Source organism: Chiloscyllium plagiosum, chromosome 17 (genome assembly GCF_004010195.1).
Source record: "Chiloscyllium plagiosum isolate BGI_BamShark_2017 chromosome 17, ASM401019v2, whole genome shotgun sequence".
Lineage (NCBI taxonomy): Eukaryota > Metazoa > Chordata > Chondrichthyes > Orectolobiformes > Hemiscylliidae > Chiloscyllium > Chiloscyllium plagiosum.
Window position 1 is genome coordinate 35,601,349 of NC_057726.1, and position 15,411 is coordinate 35,616,759.

Sequence of the window (15,411 nt, forward strand, 5' to 3'; positions counted from 1 at the left end):
TGGGATTTATCCCAGGTTGCGGAGGAAGGCAAGCGAGGAAATAGCTGGGGCCCTGACAGATATCTTTGTAGTGTACTTAAAGACAGGTGAGGTGCTGGAGGACTGGAGGGTTGCTCATGTTGTCCCCCTGTATAAGAAAAGTAGTAGGGATATTCCGGTAACTACAGACCAGTTAGCCTGACATCAGTGGTGGGACAGTTGCTGGAGAGGGTACTGAGGGATAAAATCTATTCATATTTGGAAAACAATGGGCTTATCAGTGATAGGCAACATGGTTTTATGCGAGGGAGATTGTGCCTTACCAATTTAGTAGAGTTCTTTGAGGAAGTGACCAAGTTGATGGATGAAGGGAGGGCTGTAGATGTCATATACATGGACTGTAGTAAGGCATTTGGTAAGGTTCCCCATGGTAAACTAATGGAGAAAGTGAAGTCAAAATGATGTGCAGGGTGTTCTAGCTAGGTGGATAAAGAACTGGTTGAGCAACAGGAGACAGAGGGTAGTAGTTGAAGGGAGTTTCTTGAAATGGATAAAGGTGACCAATGGTGTTCCACAGGGGTCAGTGCTGGGGCCACTGTTGTTTTTGATATACATAAATGGTCTGGAAGAGGGCACTGTTGGTATGATCTGCAAGTTTGCAGATGACATTAAAATTGGTGGAGTAGCAGAAAGCATAGGGGACTGTCAAAGAATAGAGGAGAATATAGATAGACTGGATAGTGGCAGATCGAGTTCAATTCAGGCAAATGTGAGGTGATGCATTTTGGGAAGTCTAATTCTAGAGCAAATTATACAGTAAACAGATGAACCTTGGGAAAAGTTGATGAGCAGAGAGATTTGGGAGTTCAGGTCCATTGTACCCTGAAGATGGCTGCACAGGTGGATAGAGTGGTTAAGAAGATATATGGTACACTTGACTTCATCGGACAGGGTATTGGGTATATGAGCTGGCAGGTCATGTTAAAATTCTACAAGACATTAGTTCAGCCACATTTAAAGTACTGTCTACAGTTTTGGTCGCCACATTACCAAAAGGATGTGGACACTTTGGAGAGGGCACAGAGAAGGTTTACAAGGACGTTGCCTGGTATGGAAGATGCTAGCTGTGAAGAGAGGTTGAGTAGGTTAGGAAAGGAAATTGAGGGGGACCTGATTGAGGTTTACAAAATTATGAAGGGTATAGACAGAGTAGATAGAGATAAGCTTTTTCAGTATGATTCAGTAATGAGAGGTCACGCTTTCAAGGTGAGAGGTGAAAAGTTTAAGGGGGACACAAGCGGCAAGTACTTTACACAGAGGGTGGTAGGTATCTGGAACGTGTTGCCAGCAGAGGTAGTAGAGGAGGCACGGTAGATTCATTTAAGATGCGTCTGGACAGATGCATGAGTAGGCTGAGAGCAGAGGGATACAGAGGTTTAGGGATTGGGTGACAGGTTTAGACAGTGGGTTTGAATCGGCTCAGGCTTGGAGAGCCAAAGTGCCTGTTCCTGAGCTGTAAATTTTCTTTGTTCTTTGTTTTTGTTCTCAGTCTCTGTAATCGCAATATCATCATACTCACAGGCACCAATCCAAGCCCTAAGCCCTAAGGGATATTTGGGAGGGAGTTCCAGGATTTTGAACCAGTGACACTGAAGGACAACGATATGGTTCCATGTCAGAATGGTGTAGATGGCCTGGAAGGAACCTACGGATGGTGTTATTCTTATACATCAGATAACCTTGTCCTTCTAGGTAAAACAGTTCACACTTTTGGAAGATGTGATCAAAGCAGCCATGGTAAGTAATTTTGAACCAGCTTCTATCATTCTGCATTATATTTCATGAAATATTTATTTGTGATTTCTTGTGACCTCCTTTTGGATTTCCAAGCTTCCTTAGGGTGAATTTGCAATGCTGAATTGTTAGCTGCTACTAATCAACCTCTCTGGCATTGAAAGTTAACAATTACAAATGTTGAGCTTCAATCCTTCAGGTATTAATCATGGTTAGGAATTTTACAAATGTCAAATTCTAACATTTTTCTTCCTCATCCTTTCTCTTTTCTCTCTCTCTCTTCTCATCTATAATTTTCTTTCCTTCTCTTTATGTCTGATTTTTCATTGAATTCACCAAACTCAAATTTATATTTGCTTCTCAAACCTTGGGCTATTATTATGCCTCAATCTTTCAATTCGATTGTTTAAATGTAACCCCAGTCTTGCCCCCCCCCCCACCTTTGCTATCTTCAAAGTGCATACATTGTGGGGATAAACGTAAATATCTGATATTGATTGCAAACCAGTACTTGCATAGAACGGTTCAGAAGATATGGGGATGAATTTTACTTGAATAGTGTGTCTCACAGCAACAACACCAGAAGTGTACCCTATGCAGGCAACTTTTGTCTGGCTGAGTGGAAGGGGGGCATCTAATTGATAAACAGAGGCAGATGAAGTATTAAATGCACAGCTGATTGAAAGACAGCTGTGGGTGCCAGCATTTCATGGCTGCCAGCCTCCCATGCAGTGATGCCTTGGTGCGAATGGTTGCACCAGAAATAATACTGAAGATTCCTCTGGCTAAACAAGATAAAAATCAATGGATTTCCAGATGTTAAAGTTATTAAGGGATGTGGAGATTAAGGGGGCAAAGAGAGTTCAAATTGAAGGTCAACAATCATCTAGCTGAATGATGGAGCAAGCTCAAGGGGACAAATAGTTTACTCCTGCTCGTGCCTCCTATATTCCTATGTGCTAATCAGAAGCATCACAACTGTGCCTGGGAAACCCACCAGAAAGGGCCATTTTAACCAGATGAGTTACTCTGACAAGATAATCTCTGATGCACACCAAAATCCACAACTACAATCAAATCATGAAACAAAATCATCTGCAAGATCTAAGCCATGCCATCTCTCCGAATACTCACAGGTCAGCAGAAGATCCAAGTTTGAAAAATTAAACAAAATCAAATGGTTTTGCCTCCCCACCCACCCTGTGTGTATTGACAATGAACATTAGTAGCTTAATAGAGTATACTGTATTCTGTATATACACTGGAGCAAACAGAACACTAACATTTACTTCCCATATCCAGGATGCTGAGACCAATCGCTGCACAATCCTCACCCATACCATCAGTTTCACTGAGATCAACTAATTCAGATGTTGATTGGAGACAAACCTATCACCTCCTGGACTTTATGGCTAAGCTATACATTGGCAACATCATTAAAATGGCAGGAATCTTAAACCAGTGTTAAATCATTATTTCTAGCAAATTTGGAAGGTGTGACAGAAGCTGGTATGAATCTAGCCACTGTTACTCTGTCAGTCTCTTTTTGCATTTTTGTTTAGATTAAATTCCCTACAGTGTGGAAACAGGCCCTTCAGCCCAACAAGTCCACACCGACCCTCCGAAGAGCAACCCACCCAGACCCATTCCCCTACATTTACCCCTGACTAATGCACCTAACACTAAGAGATATTTAGCATGGCCAGTTCACCTAAGCTGTACATCTTTGGACTGTGGGAGGAAACCGGAGCACTCGGAGGAAACCCACGCAGACACGGGGAGAATGTGCAAACTCCACACAGACAGTTGCCCGAGGCAGGAATTGAACCCGAGTCCCTGGTGCTGAGAGGCAGCAGTGCTAACCACTGACCCACCATGCTGTCCTTTCATGTAATATTCTGGTACCTTTCTGGATAAGAAGTGCAGACTGAAATAAAACTTAAAGAACATGTTATCCCATATTATTCCTACTTAATAGATAATGCTCTCTGTCTTGTATTATGCATAACAGCATCATAATACAATAATTATGTTTTTTTTCTACAGAAGAATCATACAGTAGCCAGAGGACTACTGCATTACACAGCATGGGGGAAGGATGCTGTCTGACCTGTGTAATTCCAGTTTTCCCATTTTATTATAACACCGGTAAATTACCACACATTATTATGGTACTTGTGGGAAGAAAGATGCTGCCACCTAGAATCTAAGGTGGGCCCATATAATTTTAGGGTCCATGGCCACCCCCTGAAGAAGGGTTATACCTAACATGTTGAATTATTCACCTCCTGATGCTGCCTGGCTTGCTGTGTTCTTCCAGCCTCCTGCTTGTCTGTTTGTCTACCACGAATCTAAAGACGTAATGGGATGTACAATGACAGTGGACCAACCATTATTGAGTCTTAAAGGGAAGAAGCTCTTGTCTTCTAATGTAATTTATTACATTAAAACAATTAGTTACAAGTTACATTAGTTTGGTAGACTTAGACGTAGTTAGCAGAGGAGACCTCTGTATATGGGTTTGCACTCCATGAAATCTTAAGATGTACTGCATCATTCTAACTCAAACTAGTATGACATCAGATTGGGAACAACTTAATGTAGTCTCCAACATTAACTCTGCCACTACCTTTAATTTATTACATATCATCTATCACTTATCTGCAAGTCTGAAAACTAAAGAAAAACTGAAAATCAAAGATCTTCTCAAAAACAGACCCTGGCGAACCTGAAAAGATCTGTCAATGTGCTGAGTACAAGCGCTTTCAAAACAACTTCAATTTCAGGTCTGTTCTGGATGTGTGAACATTTTTTCCAAAGGGCCAGAATGGGCCTGACTAGACCCAAATGAACCTATAGGATAGGTGTATCCTGTTACATCAGAAAACCAAACATATCCTTTCTCCAAAAGACAATTGGTCCAGCGGTTTTCAAATAAAAGATTCCCCACCTGTAGCTCATTACCTTTCCAAAACTCCTACCAATATCTTTTATTCCCATATTTAACGTTTGTACATTAATGTATAAACTCATAGTGACCAGTAACCCCATCCTCTTCCAAGTATCTGACTTCACAAATTCTGGCAGTGTGGGGGTTTCACAAATCTTGCCGACTACATTCTCTCTGGACTTGGAAGATCAGTACACTTTGAGGACTATTGACCTTAATTATGATCTTGATCTTGATGGTCATTAAACTGTCGTTGTCATGATGTTCTTCACTGGGTTTGTCCCAGTTAATCATTGGGTTCGTCCCAGTCAATCATTGGTGAACAATTGTTCCATAATGAGACAGGTTTCTTGTGGTTCTTCCATATGACTCCGTCATGTCTATAGGTAAGATACCATTGCTGCTGGTGCACTGCTTCTTGAATGACCATACTATTCCAGTTCATGTCCTTTATCTATATCCAATGATTTCTTACAACCTCTTCCATTTGGCAGAAGATACAGAAGTCTGAACACATGCACCAGTAGGTTCAGGAACAGCTACTTCCCAACCATTATTAGACTGATGATGAACTCTCTAGCCTCAAATAATGCCGATCTCACCTTGCGCACACCCTGTGCAATGCAACCTGTCTAAGACTTTTTGATCTGTACATCTTTTCTTACTATGATCTGCTTGTACTGCTCATAAACAAAACTTTTCACTGACAATAAATCAATCAACAAATGGTGCAGTTGGGACAAGCATTGTGTACAGTGATATGTATTATAGTGGGGAGCTTGCTCCTCATTGAAGGACTGTTCCTCATTACAAATACTCTTGTAGTCTCACAGATTCAACTTTGGAATAAGACTCCTTGGTATGATAGGGAGTTGCATCTTCAGTTTTCTCCTCAATGGTAATTTTGATACTGACAAGCTACACTGAAGTGGGGTGGGCTGGTAGTTTAACAAAGCTGCATAAGAGTCAACATTCTTCTTAAAAAGGATTTAACACTCTGGACCCTGTTAAATTGAGCTTCCCCATTTGAACGTGGGTATATCAGCAAGGTTGTTAGCACATTCAAATTTAAAAGAGGCTGAAAACTAGCTGAACGATTTCCATTGTCAGATGCAACTACATCAGGAATCCCACATTTTGTGACTATTTCACACAAGACCCTGACAATTGCCTCTGTGGTAATAGTATTTAACCTTTTCATTTTAATCCACTGAGAAAAGTAGTCAATAGCAATGAGGTTAGTCTATCCATCAAACATTAAAAAGAATCTAGTGGGGTTCAGTGGCTCTCATGCTATTCACAAACCTGAGAGGCAGGTTTCCCAGTCAGCTGAATGGTTCTCAGTTTCCTTTGAGATCGCTGCCTACACTGGCCAGGTAATTTCAAACAAAAATAGACTTTGCTGGAAAAGCTCAGAAGGTCTGGCAACATCTGTGGAGTGAAACCAGAGTTAATGTTTCGGGTCAAGTGACCCTTTCTGAGAACTTAGTAATCTCAAGTGTCCCTGGCGTATCTTATTGTGGATATCTTGCTACAGCTACACTTGAATGACCAGCCTTTCGTCAAACACCAGCAAATTGTGAAAAACTGTCGATGTTCACAATAGGTTTTTCATGGCCAACCCATGTGCCTCTAGTCTGACTAACTGATACTGATGAACACATTCTCAGTTCTTCTAATAGAGTCAGAGTGCTACAGCATGGAAATAGACCCTTCAGTCCCACTTGTCCATGCCTACCAGATATTCAAAAGTGGTCTAATCTTAAAATTTCTGATCATCATCTCTGCCCCCTGTTTTTTTTTAGACATCTGCTTTTGGCTATGACTTGCTTTTTCAATTTATACCTTTTCTATATCCATTTTTTTTCTTCATTTAATCAGCCATTTCCACCCCCCTGTTGCATTGTACCTTCATCCTCCTTCCCTCCACACTATCATAAACCTTGCCTTTTGTTTGTTTCCTCCCTTCTTTCCTTTCCTCACCACCAAATGCGTTTAAAACCAGTTATATGTCAAACATTTTCTGGCTCTGATGAAATGTCAGCAACATGAAATACGAGTTGTGTTTCTCATCTCAACAAATGTGGCATGATCTGGTCAATATCTCCAGGAGTCTTTGTTTTTACTTCAGGTTTCCAGTATCTGCAGTAATTTGCTCTTGTATGGTGATGTTAAACTTTCACTTACTGTAGATGGTACAACTTAATAGTGGAAGTCAACAAAAGGTTCCTATGTCTCTGACCCAAGATGCAAATAGAGGAAGTCATAGATATGATGATCAACTTCAGATCAAGGATGGGGAGATTCTATATGCAAGATGTTGCAAACATATTGACACAGAGCCTCAGAAGGAAATGGCCATCTCCCAAACCAGTCCTTTCATAACCTTAGAAATTACAGGGGCATTTTTTTCATCCATCTGTTTTAGGCAGACTGCTGTTAGAATGAAACAATGCCTTTTGCTTTCAATGAATTCTTCAAAGAAAAAGTAATGAGCTTTATTCTGTTCTCAACAGGAGATACTAAGTATAAGCCATTCAGAATGAAGTGGTTTATTTCTATTTGTTCAACTATTTAGTTTGAATGATAGGAATATTGTATCTAATGTTTCATTAGATAATTTATTTTATTAATGGTATTAAATTTACATGTGTAAAAGGATAAATTTAAGCATTAATAGTTGGATGGTAAATCACAAATTTCTCATTGTTAAATGGTGTAACAATACAGAAAATGTCTTGTTTTGCCTGTTTCAGCACACCGCAGTACTGCCTTCTGTCACCAATAACAAATAATCTTTGATTCAAGATTGATTATGGTTAAAAGTCTAGAAAAACCTACTTTCAAACACTTTCTGATGAACTATTTGACCACATACTCTGGATCAAAGTATTTTTAAAGTATATTTTCCATTCAAAACTGAAGATATCTATTGTTGATGTCAGTTAGAGAGTTTGCAGTAAAAGGCCCAGCTAGATAGCAACATTATCTTTCATCATCTTAAGATTTTTGGGAAGGCACAATCCATCATCTTCATTAACAGTGTAAGACAAAACTTCACAATCTATTGTGCCAAAAGGTACAACTGTAAGGATCAATGCAATGATGAGGCTGGCATCCAGGACAACAGAAATATTTGCAGTCATCCATTCCAAGATGCTGAAGGGAGTTTTGGTTGTCATTCTCTTTCCTGCCCTAAAGCCTACCGATTATTTCAGGATGTTCAGGAAACATTGTTACGGCAGAAACTTCTGGCCGAGGGCAATATGTAACATGGCACCTTTATAATTCATATATTGGCTGGATATCCAAATAGATTTCTTCAGGTTTACTCTGATAGATTCAAGACTTCTCTTGACAGAAGGAGATCAAGATAGCTGTTGAAATGACTCCACAGAGATTGGTATGCTGTCACCAAGTCGCCCTTTATTTACACATACAAAGTATTTGATACTGGTCTGGCTTCCTCAGAACCAGCTCTCAGATGAACAGAACCTTTGACCCTCCTGTTTTCTTTTACACTTGAGTGGCCAGTGACAAGCAGTGCCCTTCACATCAAAACACTCCTGTTATTTTTATTTCTTTTTTCTTTTTTTTTTTCTTTCTTCTTTTTTTATTTAACCCCCACACTCCCTCCTGTTTATATCTGGCAGCCAGAGATCCCTGATTGGACCAGGTTAACAGTCCCATTCAGGAAACTCATTGTCTGAGGTACATCTGGCTATGACCTCGTTACAATCACTACATCTATGACTATCTATACAGCAGATTCCTTGGCTTTTGATCATATGTTTTTGCAATCAAGTTACAAACACAGTCTATAAGCCATTAATGCAGGTGTCCAATACTCATGGGATTAGCACATGTAGCAGTTCAGAATAATCTACAGTACAGCTATTAAATAGCAATGAATACTTTCAAACTTAAAAATGTCGATAAGAAGACCATGCTACATACACAATACAGAAATAACGCATTCCACTGTAGTCAACTGCAGGAGATATGACTGGAGAGAGACCTGTGTTTTTCAATGCTATTAAGATATAAGACTATAAGACATAGGAGCAGAAGTTAGGTCATTCAGCCCATCGAGTCTGCTCCGCCATTCAATCATGGCTGATACGTTTCTCATCCCCATTCTTCCGCCTTCTCCCCATAACTCTTGATCCCCTTGACAAACAAGAAGTTATCTATCTCAGTCTTAAATACTCTATGCCTTTTAGTTAATGAAAAGTTAAAGCATAAGCATAATTTCTGTCACCATAAACAGGAGACCTAGGAAGCACAGCCTAAATTCCTAAAGAGCTGGATTGTCCATATGATATTCAATTAATTATCCATAGAATTGATCTCATTTTAGTATTCAAGCCTGGTGGATGTTAAGCCATTAGTTTAAAGTCTTGAGGGAGTTATAAGCTCCTTTAGAATGGAAAGACTTAAATGGCTAAGTGGCCCTTTTGATCCCTACATTTTTGTTGTTTTTTTCCTTCCCAACAGGTAGCTGTGACTAAAGAAAGCAAAGGTTTAATTTCCTTTTATATGATAACCCACAGAGACATACTTGTGTCTATTGGAGTTCTTTTATCTTTCAACTTCCACTGAGAAGCTCCTAAACCTTGTATTCTATGAATATTGTAGTATAGAGTGTTGATTAACATACTGAAGTACACGGAATAAAAGAGATCTGTAAATGCAACCGAATGAATCCACAAGATTATCAAGTTTCAACTGATTTATTCACACATTATCTCCTGAATTCAAAACAATATCTGATTTATCTTCAAATCTGTTCATTTAGAAGCATGTTAATTATGTTGTAAAAATTCAAACAAATGTTTTCTTCAACTTCCAAATACCAATTTTGATACAGACTTGAGATAGGAGTGGGACATTTCATTGGAACATACGCTACTAGATCCTCACCTATTGCTGTTACACATCCCACCATCCCAAACACCATTTCTGTCTTCCAAGGCTGTAGCATTAAGCCCAGCTTCAATCTGAGGTGAAGGAATATCAGTTTAACCCAAAGAAATATCCTTGTGGTGGGAGGGAAGCAGGATTTTATTGCTGGACACTTACCTAATTAAAGGATCTGTTGATTTATGACAAAGTTAATCGGGTCACTTTTAACTTAACTCATCCAACGGGAAAATAAAAGGACCAGTGGCCCAAAGGTAAATGGTATACTGCCATGGAATGAGGTTTCATGACAGCTGTCAGGATACTGACACTGACCCATGTGATTCACTGCCTTTGCTAATATACCAGTTGGACAGTGAGTAGGTGGAAACTCTCGCAACTATGGTATATTTCAAGAGTTGACCTGAAGTACCCATGAAAGTGATATGTGTTGGAGTCAATGGGACCCTACACCACAGGGAAGCTTTATATTTAGACTCTCTGCTAGCTTTTGGTAAGAGTGGGGAATTATAATCAATTTGTTTTTGAATAGAGAGACTCAGTAACAACATTTACACAATAATGAATCATAAACTGCAAGATGTTGAAAGAATCTCCATTCCAACCCCTGAAAGGAGCCTGACACATGACAATGGTCAACTTCCTGTCACTTGGAATGCAATCCTAGCCCTGCTCTGAAGTTGTAGTTATGACTGTCGCCACTGGCAGATTTCAGTGAGAGACCTTACTGAACCACAACAATTTCACACCTTGCTTCTAGCTAACATTCAGGTAAGAGAATGCTCCCTAAACACCCTGGATAGTGTTCGTCTCCTTCTGAAAGTTCATCTTCCTCTCCTCCAACTTCTCTTTCTTCCAGGAGCTTGCCCTGATCTGTGTGTCCTCAATTTATGCTTCAAATTATTGGAGGGGAACATATACGATTGCATCTTTGCCTAAAAAGGTTTTGTGTCAAATCCATAGTCAGCCCAAAATCTTTCAGCCTTACCGAATTCAAAGAATCTTAGAACACATCAAAAAAACTGAACAACAGTCAGTACAAGAAAATCAACAATGAACCTGGAAGTCGCTGGTGGCCCCCTTAATGAGAACTTGTGACAGGTTATAGTGCTATTCCTACAGCTAATTAAGTATTCAGTCCTGCATGATTAAGAGACAGCGTTAGGGGGTGTGTTGAGCTCCAAAATAGTAGCACTGCTGTTAAATCTGCATTAAATAAAATAAATTGTCCACATGCTGCCCATATGGGTATGGATTGTGACCAGAATCAATGAGCCATGTTGTGCCATGAATAAACTTCTTCGTATAATAAGAAACACGTTTGGAAAAAAATTGCTGAGACTTTCATAGTGCTACTACTTTGTGTAGCAGCAAACTGATATTACATAAATCATCAACCAATTTAAAACAAAAGAAAATTGATGTCTCATTCAGGATTTTGTACATACACCATCACACCATAATTAGAAATTCTACACATGATTTAATGCATTGGAACTCTGAATGGATTAGACATATGCCACTCAGGAGTTGAATATAATATTTCTCTGCCCATAACAATAATTAATATTTTTATCCTACTAATGTTCTTACAAAGAGTTTGCCAGTTGAGGAAATGCATTTTAAGAAGAAAATATCACAAAGTTACACAATGGCAAGCAATATGACATCATATTTCTAGGTAATCATTCTCATTTGTAAATCAGTCATTAAATTTAAAATAATTTTATACCCAAGATCCACAGAAGTAACCAAATGCTGTTGTCAATAATTAATCATTGAAGATCTTTCTTCCACAACATACTGCACCCATCAAACTCATGATTTATAGATTTTCCAACAACATAATGCAAGCAAAATAATCAGAGTTACACTACTTAGAGATTATTGGATACATGAGAATGTTTGCAAGAAGTAATAAGGCAGATTCCACAATTGGGCACTTCTCTGAAGCATGACACTTCAGGGACAGCTGATTGGGAAATAGTAAGCCCACAGCCCTGATTTTTCATCCATTAATGTAGCAGATAGAAAATGAAGGCCTGCAGACCTGTGATTTTCTGACTGGGGCTGTCTGCTAGTATTGCTTGTCACCAGCAGCATCTGATTCAGGAATCACCCCTTTTATCAGTTAAAGGGTCAGAGAGAGTCATAAAATGGGAGATTGAAGCTTGAATGGTTTTTGGTTAAGATGAGAATTGAAAAGAATCACTCCCAGAAGCCTATTTGGGGTCAATTATGCAGCTGCATTGCAGTGGCTGTAGCACTGCCGCACATTGATAGCTGGAGCACTGACAGTAGATTGAGCCAACGACACATCACTTCAGGAAGTCAGCTCTTTTAAGTTGTTGACTGCCTGATGCACAAGGAACTCACAGTCAAATAACAAGATGAATGGAGAAAGAAACTCCTAAAATGGTAATCTAATGCATAAAATCAGGGTGCATATTTCATATAGAAAAGAGTTTGTCATATTTTAGCACAACAAGGAGAATAAAGAACAGAATGTCTCTTTTAGAGACCACAACTGTCTTAGTGCAAGAGGTGCTACAGAGAAGTGTGGCTCTGTGGCACTGAAGTCCCTCTGGTGGCTCAGTGGTTAGCACTGCTGCCTCACAGCACCAGGGATCTGAGTTCAAATTCACCCTCAGGCAATTATCTGTGCAGATTTCACACATTCTCCCCATGTCTGTGTGGGTTTCCTTCCACAGTCCAAAGATGTGCAGGTTAAGTATACTGACCTTGCTAAATTGCCCATAGTGTCCAAGGATGTGCTGGTTAGGTGGATTAACCATGGGAAATGCAGGGAAAGGTTGGGTGTGGGTTGGCTTATCTTCAGTGTGGTCTGAATGGCCTGTTTCCACATTATGGAGATTCTATGAATTAAGACAAATTCTGTAATGTTTAATAAGAAGTGGCTGCCTGTATTCTTTGTGCATAGATCATTGAAAAGAAAATGATGAAGGGATTCCTGGAGTCATGAATATAGCCAAGATAAATATCCTTTTACTTTCCTTACAATAAATGCCAAATAACAACCCATCATCCAAGTTAACTAGAAATATTAAATATTATTACCAAACTAAAAGTATGTAATTCAGCAAAGGCAGTTGGCAGCAGAAGATTGAACAGAATATTAAAAAAGTAAAGAATGACAAAAAAATAAAGAGGTGAAAATTAGAGTATGAGGAGAAGCTAGCCAGAAATGTAAAAATAAATTGTAAGAGTTTCTATAAATATTTTAAAAAGAGGTAATAATGTGAGCATCGGTTCTATAAAAAGTGAGACTGGAGAATTGATATTGGAAAATAAGGAAATGACAGTTAAATTTTATAGATATTTTATATCCGTTCCACTATAATGGATACAAGTAGCAGAGATCCTAGAAGCAGAGAAAAATCAGGAAATGGAAAAGAGGGAGAAATGCAACAATATCACAATCGCCAGCAAAGTAGCACGGAGTAAATTGTTCTGGTCCTGATGGATTTGTGCATTTGTTTTAATTTTACAACATTTCCTGGTTTCAGTCCAATACATTTAGTTTAGAAGATAACAAAACATTTATTTAAATATTTATTTTAATATATATTCAAAAAGAGTTGTAGATAGAAAGCAGGAAACTAAAGGCTAATTAGCCTAGTCATAGGGAAAAGTTCTTTGAGGAAGTAATACATGCTGTGGATACTGGAGAAATGAAGGATTATTGATTTCCTGAATATGCTTGGTAAGGTGCCACATCAAAGTTTATCATGAGAAATAATAGCTCATATTGACATGGGGAGATGCCTGGCTGACTAACAGAAAGCAGACAGTAGGCATTAATGTTTTTTTTCCAATTTAGCAATATGTTAGGAGTGGTGTGTTGAAAGGATTGGTGAAAGGTCTTCAACTATTTACAATTTTTATTGTTATGACCAAACAACTGGTAAAATTCCCCAATGAATTACTGCTCCAGAGAGAATACCCCAAACCATGAAGCTCCTAGGTATGAAGGGATGAACTGACTTTCCTCCCTTATTTACACATTCCCTCAGCTATTTGCAATAAGGTTAATTTTAAAAGGCTCCCTTCCCTTGAGGATATGTTTCGCCCAGACCTAAATGAATTTATGTTTCGAAAAGAGTCAATTCAATGCTTTCTTGAGTTAAGAAAGTGTGACTTATTAGTTACTAACTGTGATAAGAATTAGTTGCACAAAACATAATCACAGATTAGAAATAGATAAGTCCAAAGAGATAAAAGTTTAAAAAATAAAATGGATCAGTGTCTTAATACATTTTGCGAAGTGGATAGTTGAATATTGAAACTGTTGCACTGGTGGTAATTGATAGTGTTGACCTTGGCATCTGATCAGTTAGTTTTATGATCTTTGGTTTTGCACTTTGGATCAGATATCATTATTATGATTTCTTTTGACTGTGATTAAATTCCAACAGTCAAGAGTGACAGTCCGTTTCTTTTGACTGGCTTCTAGCTGACTGCCAGCACTTAGAGTAAAGGGGCAGGTCTTCACCTGCAATATCGGGGAGACTAGGGGACAGTTCTTTGACTGTGACCTTCACAGCATGCTAACCTTCAAAATCATTAAACTGTTTAAACTCACTACTCCACTCCAGTACAGTTGAAAGCAGGTTTCTGATTTGACCAGCAATCTAAAAAAGTGGATCTATATTTTTATCAGGGGAGGTCAGATGTTACGCTAAGAAGATTGTGAACACTGCGCTGTTCTACCATTGTGTCTTAATATATAGAACAGTGATTCCTCAACTATTTTCCAATGTGACGCCATTTTATTACCTGAAAATTAATGTGACCCCAGAAGCTATCAAAAACAAAATAACAATAAAGTAGCATAGTAACATTCAGCAAATATGTAATGATGTTTATGTTTATGTATCACCAAGCAATATTTCATCACATCAATCAGAAAATCTGGTTTTAAAGTGAAAATGTCATTATTTTATGAACTCACATAAATGTATACACTCACACCCTCACTGCAAGATTAGTTTTCTAAACTTAAAAAGCACTCTGAGCTCACTGCCTGACATGTGCTATTGGTGGAATTGACCAAGTGTGTCTCACAAGAGCCTGCAGACGGAGTCATCTCCCTTCCACATTTACCATTGCTTCTTGGAAGCTCACAATTCCAGATGTGAACTTGGTAACTCCATTGGGGATCACAGACCAGATTTTGAGAAAGCCTAGTATTGGAGCTAGAAAGCATAATGTGAAAACTCACAAGAATGTACACGAGCTCTCTCGTTACACTTGTCCTCCTGGCAGATGCTCCCAGGAGGACCAGTTCCAAAAACGCACATCCCAGATGGCCTCCTTCTTCAAGGACGGCAATTTCCCCCCCCCGACGTGGTCGACGATGCCCTCCACCGCATCTCTTCCACTTCCCGATCCTCCGCCCTTGAACCCCGCCCCTCCAACCGCCACCAGGACAGAACCCCACTGGCCCCCACCTACCACCCCACCAATCTCCATGTACAGCCCATCATCCGCCGTCACTTCCGCCACCCCCAAACAGACCCCAGCACCAAGGATATATTTCCCTCCCCTCCCCTAACAGCATTCCGTAAAGACCACTCCCACCGTGACTCCCTCGACAGATCCACACCCCCCACCAACCCAACCTCCACTCCGGGCATCTTCCCCTGCAACCGCAAGAAATACAAAACTTGCGCCCACACCTCCCCCCTTACTTCCCTCCAAGGCCCCAAGGGATACTTCCATATCCGCCACAAATTCACCTGCAC

At 39.5% G+C, this 15,411-nt stretch overlaps 1 long non-coding RNA gene across 2 annotated transcripts in view; it reads right to left on the reverse strand.

The window, feature by feature from the left end:
* Positions 1 to 15,411, reverse strand: part of LOC122558367 — a 79,190-nt gene that overhangs the window by 31,730 nt on the left and 32,049 nt on the right. Inside the window, exon 6 of one of the 2 annotated variants that reach the window (XR_006314113.1) lies at positions 12,394 to 12,522. The exons of the other annotated variant lie outside the window; for it this stretch is intronic. This is a non-coding gene — a long non-coding RNA (uncharacterized LOC122558367). Of the gene's footprint in view, positions 1 to 12,393; positions 12,523 to 15,411 lie in introns of those variants that run through there. 2 annotated transcript variants of the gene reach the window in all.